This window comes from Quercus suber, unplaced genomic scaffold (genome assembly GCF_002906115.3).
Source record: "Quercus suber isolate HL8 unplaced genomic scaffold, Cork oak 2.0 scaffold_304, whole genome shotgun sequence".
NCBI classification, from domain to species: Eukaryota; Viridiplantae; Streptophyta; class Magnoliopsida; order Fagales; family Fagaceae; genus Quercus; species Quercus suber.
Genome location: NW_027069760.1, coordinates 113,607 through 126,811, shown reverse-complemented (window position 1 = coordinate 126,811; position 13,205 = coordinate 113,607). Strand labels below are relative to the sequence as shown.

The 13,205-nt window shown below is 34.0% G+C and overlaps 1 non-coding gene across 1 annotated transcript; it reads left to right on the top strand.

Moving 5' to 3' along the window:
• Window positions 1-11,848: 11,848 nt before the first annotated feature.
• On the top strand, window positions 11,849-11,955 carry LOC112000863 (small nucleolar RNA R71). Its single transcript, XR_002881759.1, has one exon. It is a non-coding gene; the product is annotated as a small nucleolar RNA R71 (small nucleolar RNA).
• Window positions 11,956-13,205: the final 1,250 nt, after the last annotated feature.

The following is a 13,205-nucleotide window of genomic DNA, read 5'->3' as shown; positions in this document are numbered from 1 at the left end:
GTATTTTTCTCGACCCACCAACGTAGGCAAGCCCAAGTAGGTATCAAATCGTTCCACTTCCTTAACACCCAACACATCTTTTATCCAATTTTTTTGTTCCAAGAGTGTATTGCCACTAAAATAAACCAAAGATTTTTTCAAATTAATGGATTGTCCCGAGGTGCTAGCATACACTTGCAGAATCTCTTTAATCTCCTTCATTTCTTGCTTGTTGGCTTGGCAAAATAATAAAGAGTCATCTGCAAAAAGTAAGTTAGAGATTCGCGGCACCCTTCTGCAAATAAATACTCCTTTTATTCGCCTTTCTACTTTTGCTTTCTATAACAAAGAAGTAAAACCCTCTGTACACAAAAGAAACAGATAAGGTGAGAGAGGATCTCCTTGCCGGAGACCTCTAGATGGGATAATATTTCCATAAGGTGTACCATTAATGATAACAGAGAGAGAGAGAGAGAGAGAGAGAGAGAGAAAAAAAAAAAGGGCAATAGTTACACATCCCATCTCTCTATCAACCCAAGAGAGAGAGAGAGAGAGAGAGAGAGAGAGAGAGAGAGAAAAGGGCAGTAGTTACACATCCCATCTCTCTATCAACCCACATCTCCAAAAAACCCAATTTCTCCGTAATACCACGTAGGAAATCCCATTCCATATGGTCATACACCTTACTAATATCTAGTTTTAGTGCAAGTGAACCATTCTTCCCCTTTTTCCTCCCATGCATAGTATGTAGTGTCTCATATGCCACTAAGACATTAACAGTGATTAGGCGACCTGATACAAAAGCACTTCGTGTTGGGGATATAACATAGGGAAGGATTTGCTTAAATCTATTAGCTAACACCTTGGAAATGATTTTGTAAATGACATTACAGAAGCCGATGGGTTGAAAATCAGAAAATTTTTGGGGAGATTTTATTTTGGGTATTAAAACAATATGAGTAAAGTTTATTTTAGGCACCATATGACCACCATTTAAATAATCCAACACAGCATTCACAACCGTACCAACCACAATATGCCAAAATTTTTGGTAAAATAAAGCATTCATACCATCGAGTCCAAGCGCTTTTGTTGGTCCCATCTGAAACAATGTTGTTTTAATCTCTTCCACACTAAATTCACTTAACAAAAGTTGCTGCATATCTAGAGTCACCTTTGGAGTTACAGCCCTTAGGCACTCATCAACCCTTAATATATTATACATATTTTTTCTTTATTAAGCACTAATAAATAAAATTTGTATATTTGAACAAATAAATCAAGGTTTATAGTAACAATTTCCACATTAAAATTGCAATAATATAACATCAAAAACTTACATACAAATAAATACATAAATAATTTGTTTATGCTTATATGCTTCCATTTCTCATGGTTGGAAATCTTAATTACTGTATACAATTTTATCTTTGTAATGATGTAATCTCATTTTTAACCTTAAGGCAAAGTTAAATCATGGTCCTAAAGAGCTGTTGGAAATAATCATATACGTAGGGGAAAAATAACGGATCTACTTCTTTCAGAATTGATAACATGCATAATGTAAGTTTCAAAATATAGAACAAGAGAGTGTACCTTGGTACAGTGAATTTCAAAACCAAAGATTAGAAGTTCTCAGGAACACTTTCAATCTTCACTCCAGTTCCACTAACGCCCAAGATGTGTGGTCTCTCAATCAGTTTCCAAGGGAGAGTAATTGAGTGGCTTCACTCATACATACACACCATTTCACAAACTTGTTGTGTGTTATATAAAATTATGCATGTTTCTCTCCTAATAACTGTTTGTCTAATTGGGCTGGCCTAATGGGCCTTTTTCAATTGGGCTTTAATATGTGGCTTGGAGTGGGATCAAAAGGGAACAATAAGACACTAGCTCCAATGAGCTTTGGGCTTTTCTGTCAACTCTTGACAAGTCCAAAGTTACCATTAATTATATTTAATACCACTATAAAAATATAATTGCACTTTAGGCCTTATTAATAAATTATATCCCAAGACTTTATTATACATGCAACCCCTTCATAAAATATTCGTAGTAATTCAAAGTCATGAATATAGACTGTCACTTTGAAGATTACTACATCTTAATCCTTGAGTACCCGGTTTAATCCTTTTAAGTTATTTACCATTTATGAAATCCAATTTCATAAATATATACTTTAGTAATTTCTTACCAAAGTGGTTAGGCAATACTCTCTAAATAACTGAACCCATTAAACTTATCTCAAGGGAATATTTTACATCTCCATTAAGAGACTATGAAATCTATCTTGAGAATATATGTTCCATCAACACTAAATGTGGTTGTCCAACATACAGACGTTTTGACCGTTACTTTAGATCTCACTCTTGATATATCAAAGCAACCTACACTTCATGATCGAGTCCATTATTCTCTCAGGATTAAGAGTTCATGTAAATACAAGTCGTGAGATTTATTATTCAAGTGACAGTCGTTAGGAGAATAATAAATCTCACAGCGGTCCAGTTCAATATGTCTTAACTCTTAAAATATATCAACATATCAACTAGAAGTCTCCACTTCCATGATCAAGACAAATCATCTTAGTTGACATGTTATAGTTTTCGCAGATGAAATGCCCAATTTCATCACTGACTATGTACTAAAATTCTGTGTTTACAAAGAACTTGTGACTTATATCTTCTGTGACTAAATCATGTAAATCACATACTATGCATCTCATGGACTATATGATAATGTCCAAATATTCATGTTATCATTATTTTAGATAATAATAAAACAACTTTATTAATTACAATATTAAGCCATACATCATGTCATACATAATGTCATACATAATATCATACATAACATCATACAATAGGATTCTAGGGCACTAATCCCAACAATCTCCCACTTGCCCTAAAGACTATTGTACACTAATATAACTCCCATTCCCTCCAAATGTGACTCGAAAGTCTTTTGAGGCAAGGTTTTGGTAAAGGGATCTGCTAGATTATTTGCACTTTCAATCTTTGCTACCACCACATCACGAGCAATAATATCTCTAATGATGTGGTACTTTCTCTCAATGTGCTTTCCTTTCTTGTGATTCCTTGGATCTTTTGATTATGCAACTGCACCACTATTGTCGCAAAACAATGTGATGGGAACTTGGTCCATTCTCATTACACCAAGGTCAGAAAGGAATTTCTTGAGCCATACAACTTCTTTTGCTGCTTCACAAGCAGCAACATATTCTGCTTCCATGGTGGAGTCTGCAATATAAGATTGCTTGATACTCCTCCATGTTATGGCTCCACCTCCCAAGATAAAAACACATCCTGATGTGGACTTTCTAAAATCTAGATCCGATTGAAAATCTGAATCTGTATAGCCAATGGGAATTAAATCCTCACAACGGTAAACAAGCATATAATCTCTCGTTCTCCGTAGATACTTGAGAATATGCTTTATAGCTTGCCAATGTTTTGGTCCTGGATTTGATTGATATCGGCTGACCATGCCAACTGAATAACAAATATCTGGTCTAGTACAAAGCATGGCATACATGAGACTTCCTACTGCAGAAGCATAAGGAACTTGTCTCATCATATCTACTTCCTCTTGAGTCTTAGGCCTTTAGTCATCAGACAAAGGAACTCCATGTCTAAAAGGAAGCAATCCTTTTTTGGAGTTTTGCATGCTAGACCATTCTAGAACCTTATCTGTATATCCAACTTGTGATAAGCCTAACATCTTATTCTTGCAATCTCGCCAAAACTTGATCCCTAGAATAAAGTTAGCCTCATCCAAGTCCTTCATATCAAATTAGCTTGACAACCAAACCTTTACTAATGACATTACCCCTACATTATTTCCAATGAGTAGAATATCATCAACATAAAGCACTAAGAACATTACCACTTCATCTTGATGTCTTTTGTACACACATGGTTCATCAAGATCTAATGTTCCATGACCTAGATGCTTGCTTAACTCCATAAATAGACCTTTTCAACTTGCATACCATATGCTCTTAGTTCTTATCTATGAAACCTTCCAGTTGCATCATATAGATTTCCTCTTCAAGATTGCCATTTAGAAAAAGCAGTTTTGACATCCATTTGCCAAATCTCATAATCATAATGAGCAGCAATAGAAGAGAATTCTGATAGATTTAAGCATTGCTACTGAAAAAGTTTCTTCATAATCAATACCTTCTTTTTGAGTATACCCTTTCGCCACTAGCCTTGCTTTAAAGGTTTCAAACTTTCCATCTATCCCTCTCTTCCTCTTGTAAACCCATTTACAACCAACAAGTTTAATGCCGTTAGGCACCTTTACAAGATCCCAAACTTGATTGGAATACATGGAATCTAATTCAGATTTCATAACTTTAACCCAATGATGCGCATCTATATCANAATATATGCAACGACAACCCAATCCATGTCTATAATTCCTTGGTAGCAAGTTTATTATAAACACATTAATTGATTGAGAACTATTCTCATTATTAGTGCTATCATGATAACTCTTATCAAGCACTAATAATATGCCGTATTACCTTTAGCCTCTAAGTAATAATGACATAGCTCCTTTGGGAGGTTAACATTACACTTAGTCTAGTGTACACCATTATCTAGAATCATGTGTAACCACATTTCATCTCCCTTTATTGTGTTTAAACTTGTAGTACCATGGAAAAACACCCCCCTTTGGGATTGCGAGGCATATACGCCAAGACAAGGTGCTTACCTCACACTACTATGAACTAATAATGGGTCGTGAGATCCAACCCTTGTATCTCTCTCCCACTAGATGTTTTTAAAAGAAAGGTTTTTAATTGTTTAATACATATATAAACTAATTACTTGTGGCCTTCCTCTTTATCCATGTAAAAAAAAAACGGCTGTCAGAATTTTTGGCGACTCGTTTAGGTGACTCGCCCAGTCACCAGAACCAGTCGCGAGTTTTGGCGACTTGTTTTAGCGACTTGCCCAGTCGCCAAAACCAATCGCAAGTTTTGGCGACTCACTGGCAACTTACCTAGTCGTGAGATTCATCCAAAAACTTTGGCGACTTAACTCGCGACTCGCCAGTCACGAAAAAACCCAGAAATAGTCGTTTTTTCTGTTTAACCGTTTTTTACGTTTCTAATGAACAAAACACATTCTTAATGATCAAAAACAATGAGATTAAGATTAAAACTTGAATTTCATTGATGTTAAAGTGTTAAAATTCAATTTTACATGGTCAAAATCAAACTTAAACAACATCATAACATCAAAATCAGTTTTAATCAAACAATAGTTTCAAAAACTATAATATGCAGAAAAATGACTGCAGAATTTTCACAACTATGAAAATATTTTTCTCTAATTCTAAACTCACTAAACATATTATAAAGATTCGAAAATGAAGACTGCTCTGATACCAATTTTTGGAAATAATCATATACGCAGCGGAAAAATAACGGATCTACTCATTCAGAATTGATAACATGCATAATGTAAGTTTCAGAATATAGAACAAGAGAGTGCACCTTGGTGCAGTGAATTTCAAAACCAAAGATTAGAAGTTCTCGGGAACACTTTCAATCTTCACTCCAATTCCACTAACGCCCAAGATGTGTGGTCTCTCAATCAGTTTCCAAGGGAGAGTAATTAAGTGGTTCCACTTATACATACACACCATTTCACAAATTTGTTGTGTGTTATATAAAATTTTGTATGTTTCTCTCCTAATAACTGATTGTCTAATTGAGCTGGCCTATTGAGCCTTTCCAATTGGGCTTTAATATGTGGCTTGGAGTGAGACCAAAAGGGACTAATAAGACACTAGTTCCAATAGGCCTTGGCCTTTTCTGTCAACTCTTGAGAAGTCCAAAGTTACCATTAATTATATTTAATATCACTATAAAAATATAATTGCACTCTAGGCCTTATTAATAAATTATATCTCAAGACTTTATTATACATGCAACCCCTTCATAAAATATTCGTAGTAATTTAAAGTCATGAATATAGACTGTCACTTTGAAGATTACTACATCTTAATCCTTAAGTACCCGCTTTAATCCTTTTAAGTTATTCACCATATATTTATGAAATCCAATTTCATAAATATATACTTTAGTAATTTCTTACCAAAGTGGTTAGGCCTAACTCTCTGAATAACTGAACCCATTAAACTTATCTTAAGGGAATATTTTACATCTCCATTAAGAGACTATGAATTCCATCTTGAGAATATATGTTCCATCAACACTAAATGTGGTTGCCCAACATACTGAGGTTTTGACCATTACTTTAGATCTCACTCCTAATATATCAAAGTAATCTACACTTCATGATCAGGTCCATTATTCTCTTAGAATTAAGAGTTCATGTAAATACAAGTCGTGAGATTTATTATTCAATTGACAGTCGTTAGGAGAATAATAAATCTCACAGCGGTTGTTCGCATAAAATAATCTGCAAGCGCACAGAATCGTAACAAGTAGTAAAGTGTTTTTAGAAAACGAATGTCGAACCCACCAGGATTAACTATGTTATTGAATACCAAAATTCACTAAATAAATTACTATTTGGAAATTCGAAAACAAATGGAATGTTCTACTATCTAAATTAAATTAAACTATTTAATAAAAATAAATCTATGAATAAAAAGAATTAACAAAGCGTAAAAATCTAACAGTGTAAAAATATGATAAGAATGGATCTAGAGCAGTTGATTTCATCTAACAAATCCCACACAATTTATCCTTCCTAATTATTAAATTCTAATAATCTCCCGTTGATGATTAAAAATTCCTTAAGTATTCAATATCTTCTCTCGAATAATATCAAAAATATCTTCAACTAACAATTCCATATCTCTATGTGAATTTAATTAATTGGAGACTCATTATGTACTTTGAATTTTCTGAAAAATCACACTAGTCACGGTAAAGTGTCTCTACTTTCGCTCAACTAATGGTGTTTAATTCTAGAACTAAAATAACAAATCACCTCTCGGTCTCATTGTAATTCAATTGATCAAACCATAATTTGTAAAAAATAGTAAGCAATAAGAATAAGAATTAAACACTCAGTCATGGAAATATTAAAAATAAAATAACTCAGAAAATAAATTGTGTGTTCATTGTTAGACTAAATCAATGCTCTAGAAAATAAAAATTAGTTCATAATAAAATTGAAAAGAAAACAAATAAAACTTATGTCTTTCATCCGAATTGGTTGATCAACATGAAGCTCTCGCTTTTGTCCTCAGATACTTCTACTTTGAAAGACTCCCAAAAGCAAATTCTTCTATACGGCACCTCTTTTTCCTCTCAGGTTTTTCTTCTCTCTTCTTTTTACCCTAAAGAGCCTTTAAATAGGTCAAGGAATCCTATTACAAGTTGAATTCCCGTTTGGAGAAAATCTCTGATTTTTAGGCTTCATTTAACCGACGATTTTGGCCCATTTAAATTCTGAATTCGGACTTTTGGTAAACTACAAAGTTGTAGCCCTTTAAGTAACTTTCCAGCCCAGCTTGAATCATCTCGATTGGATATCTGAGCCGAAAGTTATGTCAAAAATACTAACTAATGTGCAGGCTGGAATCCTAATCCGAATTGGACTTGGATTTGGTGCAAATTTCCTTTGATTTCTTGCTCCAATTGGACTTGAATTTAATTGGCCTAACCCCACTTTGCATGTAAAGCCTTTGTTACTTGTAACACAAAGATATTATATAATCAGTAACAAAATAACATAAAAGTAAAGCTAAATATGTAGATATGTGAGTACTTTATTGTATATATTTCATGCACATCAAATACCCCCAAACCTACATTTTTGCTAGTCCTCAAGCAAAACAGATAAAGAGTAAAACAAAACAAAGAAAATATCCTAACTAATCCACTTTCGCTGGAAATTTCGATTACATTTAGCATATGCAACAAGCCTTTAAACCCCTGGCTTACACTAGTGGACGAGTTGTAGTCTCGTGAGGGTTTGCAGGGAATATACCCACAAAATTCTAAGAATGAATACTAAAATAAACAAAACAAAGAAAATCCATTTTTTTTTCAATTGCCTTTTGCAAAGAGGATTAGTTCAAGTTCAAAAACACTATAAATGCTAAAGAAATTTCTCATGCCATCAAAACTCATTGTGAGTGAAAAGTGGTAGCCAACCCAAACTTACTCTTAGTTTTAGAATAAACTTGACTTGAATTTCTATTTGAAAGTATGTTTCAACTCAAACCTTTCCGGTATTATCACTCAACAAATGAAATCACTCTAAAATGGGGTGTAACACTCTCACAAGTATATGTGAGTGGAATAATATAAGAAAAATAAAAATCTCACATATAAATCACATGAAAAATACTTAATCAAGAAAGAACAAGTAGTCTCATGAAAAGATGTCAAAAAAAAAAAAGATGTATACCACACTTTTTATTCAGTCATGTCAATATCTGAACTACACAATCTTCAAGATCAAATAAGGACTTTATTAGGACGTAATGTAGGGTAAAAGTAAAGGGTATGAAATAAAAATGGGTAAAAGTAAATATAAGAAGTGTTTTCAAGATTTGTCAGAATGTCAACTCTTTTTGGAATTTCTATTCAACATTTTTTTTTTCAACTCTTCTTCTTCAAAGCAATACTCATTTACATTTCACTTCTCAAAATTTGATGAGAACCCTTTTTATTTACTTCTTTTTGACACTTTTCCCTTTTTTTTTTTTTTTTTTTTTTTTTTTACTTACTTCAAGTCGTCACTTATCTTTTGACGTGAATGCAGGCATTTGTGATGGATGCACCCATTACTCAACAAGTCACAAACTTGAAGTGCTTTGCATACTCATATTTCAAGTTACAGTTTGACGTAAGAGTAAACATTGGTAATGAATACCCTAGTTACTAAGCAACTCAAAACATTGAGTAAATGAACTCTGTACAATTTTTTTCTTCTTTGAATTCTCGCACAAACCACCACATTGAAACAAACTGATCAAATTCCATCTTGAAACACTATGGACAAGGCTTTAAGAAAGAAAGGCTAATTAAAAGGCTCAATGGGTGACTAGCGATAATGTATCCAAAAAAAAAACACATATATGGCTCAAAGTAGACAAAAATGGCTAATCTCATCTCTCAAAGACTAGTATAGTTCATTCAACATCAATGACTTCAAAAGGTTCAAGTGTGGCATAAAATCATTTTTTCTTGGCCAAAAGCAAGAACAATGAGACTACAACAAGGGAAATATGTTACGCACTTCCAAATGAACTTTAAGATTAGAAAAAAATAAATAACCCTCCAAAAATAATGATTGGCTCAAAACTCACAAGGTTTATAGTCTCCACATTGTTATCATCAAGATTTTCTAATCATTTTTATCCTTCAACAACAAGTTGTGTCTGAGTGGCTACGTCATGTGCAATGAATTAAGCATGAAAGCAATGAAATTTTTAAGCAAGAGTAGTTAATGAACTTAAAACACAAACTCAAGCTAGGCAAAAGAAATTTTTTTTTTTTTTGAAATAAATAAAATAAATTCCCTTCCCCCAAACTTAAATTTCACATTGTCCTCAATGGGAAAAAGGAAGAAAAACTAAATAAAAGAATGAGAAAGGAGAAGAGATTCTCCCCTGATTTTAATTGAATATTTTTCCTTGAGGTGCAGCCGTGTACCCATTGATGATTTCTTTGGTCTCTTTATTCCTACAAAATGAAAGGAAAAACAATAAGATAAAGAAAAAAAAAATAAACATAAACATAAAGATAAAGATAAGAAAAAACTTGGGTTGCCTCCCAAAAGCGCTTTATTTAACGTCTGTAGCTAGACGTTATCCTCCATTAAAATCTTGTGTGTGCAATTTGAAGTACTAATTCCTTTGATGTCAGAGATGGTCCAACCCAAAGCTATTTTATGTTCCCGCAAGATTCTCAACAACTTTTCCTCCTCTACATCACTCAAAGAACTGTTAATAATAACTAGAAAAGTAGAGTCTTGACCTAAGAAAGCATACCTTAACTTTGATGGAAGCGGTTTGAGCTCAAGTTTAGGTGGTTCCTCTGGTGGAGATGTTGGCTAACATGATTTTAGGTCTTCCACTTTTGGTTGCATTGAAGGAGGAAAGAGTGGTGTAGCCTCCAAATAACTTTCACACTCTTTAACCTCTTCATCATTGAATTTAACAAGTGTAGAGTGAGTAAGACATACCTCAAGTGGTAACTTTTGAAAATCAATTGCACAAGTCTCATTGGCCATGATCATGTCTCGGTCACTTATTTGAAAACAAGAATGTATCTCGGAAGGAAATTCCATAGACTTAAATACATTGAAAGTGACCTCATCCTCTCCGACCCAAAACAAGTTTTCCTTGTTGGACATCAATTAAGGTTCTCCCTATCGCAAGGAAAGGTCGACCCAATATCAAAGGGATCTCCTCGTCCTCATCCATATCAAGGATAATGAAGTCAGCTGGGAAGATGAACTTGTCAACTTTTACTAATATGTTCTAAATGACTCCTCTTGGATATTTAATGGATCTATCCACCAATTGTAAAGAGATAGTGGTCGACTTTACTTCTCCAAGACCCAATTTCCTGAAAAAAGAGAGAGGAATTAGATTAATACTTGCCCCTAAATCACATAAAGCTCTATCAAAATAAGATTTTCCTATAGTGCAAGGGATAGTGAAACTCCCCGGATCTTTCAGCTTAGGCAGCAGCTTCTTTTGTAAGATTGCACTTCTCTTCTCTGTCAGCATTACTGTTTCATGCTCCTCCAATTTCCGCTCCTTTGATATAATATCCTTCAAAAATTTAGCATATTTAGGCATTTGTTCCAAAGCTTCAATGAGATGAATATTAATATGCAATTGCTTAAATATACTTAGAAATTTAGAAAACTGATCATCCACATTGTTTTTTCGTAATCTTTGCGGAAAAGGAATTGGTGGATCGTAAATTGAAGGAGAATAAGTCTCAAAAGTAACTTCCCTGAATTTTTTGGATTTTGAAGCTCTTTCATTCTTCTTAGTCTTCTCAACTTACTCCACTTCTTTCATCTCTGACTCGGCTTCCTTCATCTTTGACTCCTCATTATCCACAGCTTCATCTTGTTTGGCATTTGTTACTTTTGGCTCCTCATATGTTCGTCCACTTCTCAATGATATTGCCTTTACATGTTCTTTCGGATTGGTGACAGTGTTACTTGGCAAAGTTCTTGTAGTCCTCTCTGTGAGCATGCTTGAGAGCTGACCGATTTGCACCTCAAGATTGCGGATTGAAGCTGAGTTGTTTTGGATCGCCACATTTGTCTTCTGCATGTACTGCATGAACATGTCCTCAAGTGTCGACTTCTTCTCTTGCTGTGGAAATTACTGAGGTAGTTTAGCCTACCCTTGGTTATTGCTCCATGAGAAGTTGGGGTGATTCCTCCATCCAGGATTGTACGTGTTCGAGTATGGATTATTTTGACGTTGAAAATTTGACACGTAATTTGTCTGTCCATAACTTGATTGGGCAAAAGGATTTCCCACTTGGCAGTCAACACTTGAATGATTTCCTGCACAATGATCACAAACAACATTAGTTTGAACAGTATTAACATACATTTTACCTAGTTATTGAGACAAAGTTGCCATTTGTGTCGCCAATGAGGTAATAGAATCAAGTTCTAAAACTTCAGCTGTCTTTTTTGGCATTGCTCTTTCTGTAGGCCATTGATAGTTGTTGGATGCCAATTGTTTTAGAAGTGCATAGGCTGCCTCATGAGTTTTACTCATTAAAGCTCCACCAGCTGCTGCATCAACCATAGACCTGTTTGTAGCTCCTAGACCATTGTAGAATGTTTGCACTTGAAGCCATGCTAGAAGGTCATGATAAGGACACCTTCACAATAAATCTTTGTACCTCTCCCATGCTTCATATAATGATTCACCCTCAAATTGGATGAATGTGGTGATATCATTCCTTAGCTTTGCTGTCTTTGTGGGAGGGAAATATTTTGTTAAAAATTTTTGTGCCAACTCCTCCCATGTAGTAATAATGCCAGGTGGCAAAGAATTCAACCAAACTTTTGTTTTATCCCTAAGTGAGAAGGGAAAAAGCCTTAGTTGAATCGCATCATCTGTCACTCCGTTATGTTTAAAAGTATCACAAATTTCCAAGAAATTTGCAATATGGACATTAGGATCCTCTTGTGACAGCCCCCCGAACTGGATAGTCTGCTATATCATTTGAATGATGGCCGGCTTGATCTCAAAATTATTGGCTTGTATGGCTGGCCTCCTTATGCTCGATGTAGCTCCATTTACTGAGGTGTAGCATAATCTCTTAATGCCTTTTGCTCTTGATCGTCCATCTTAGATAGAGATGTGTTGGCCTCTTTCTTCCTTTCTTTCTTCAGCTGACGTAAGGTTCTTTCAATTTCAAGATCAAAGAGTGTATGCTCTGATAGTTTAGATCGGGGCATGCACTTTTAATTCCTGAAAAGAAAGAAAACAAACTCAGATGCTCAGATGCGCCTAATTAATTTTTTTTTTTGAATAAATAAAATAAAATCCAAAGTAGTAAATAATCTGCAAGCGCACAGAATCGTAACAAGTAGTAAAGTGTTTTTAGAAAACAAATGTCGAACCCACAAGGATTAACTATGTTATTGAATACCAAAATTCACTAAATAAATTACTATTTGAAAATTCGAAAACAAATGGATTGTTCTACTATCTAAATTAAATTAAACTATTTAATAAAAATAAATCTATGAATAAAAAGAATTAACAAAGCATAAAAATCTAACAGTGTAAAAATATGATAAAAATGGATCTAGAGCAGTTGATTTCACCTAACAAATCCCACACAATTTATCCTTCCTAATTATTAAATTCTAATAATCTCCCGTTGATGATTAAAAATTCCTTAAGTATTCAATATCTTCTCTCGAATAATATCAAAAATATTTTCAACTAACAATTCCATATCTCTATGTGAATTTAATTAATTGAAGACTCATTACGTACTTTGAATTTTCTGAAAAATCACACTAGTCACGGTAAAGCGTCTCTACTTTCGCTCAACTAATGGTGTTTAATTCTAGAACTAAAATAACAAATCGCCTCTCGGTCTCATTGTAATTCAATTGATCAAACCATAATTTGTAAAAAATAGTAAGCATTAAGAACAAGAATTAAACACTCAATCATGGAAATATTAAAAATAAAATAACTCA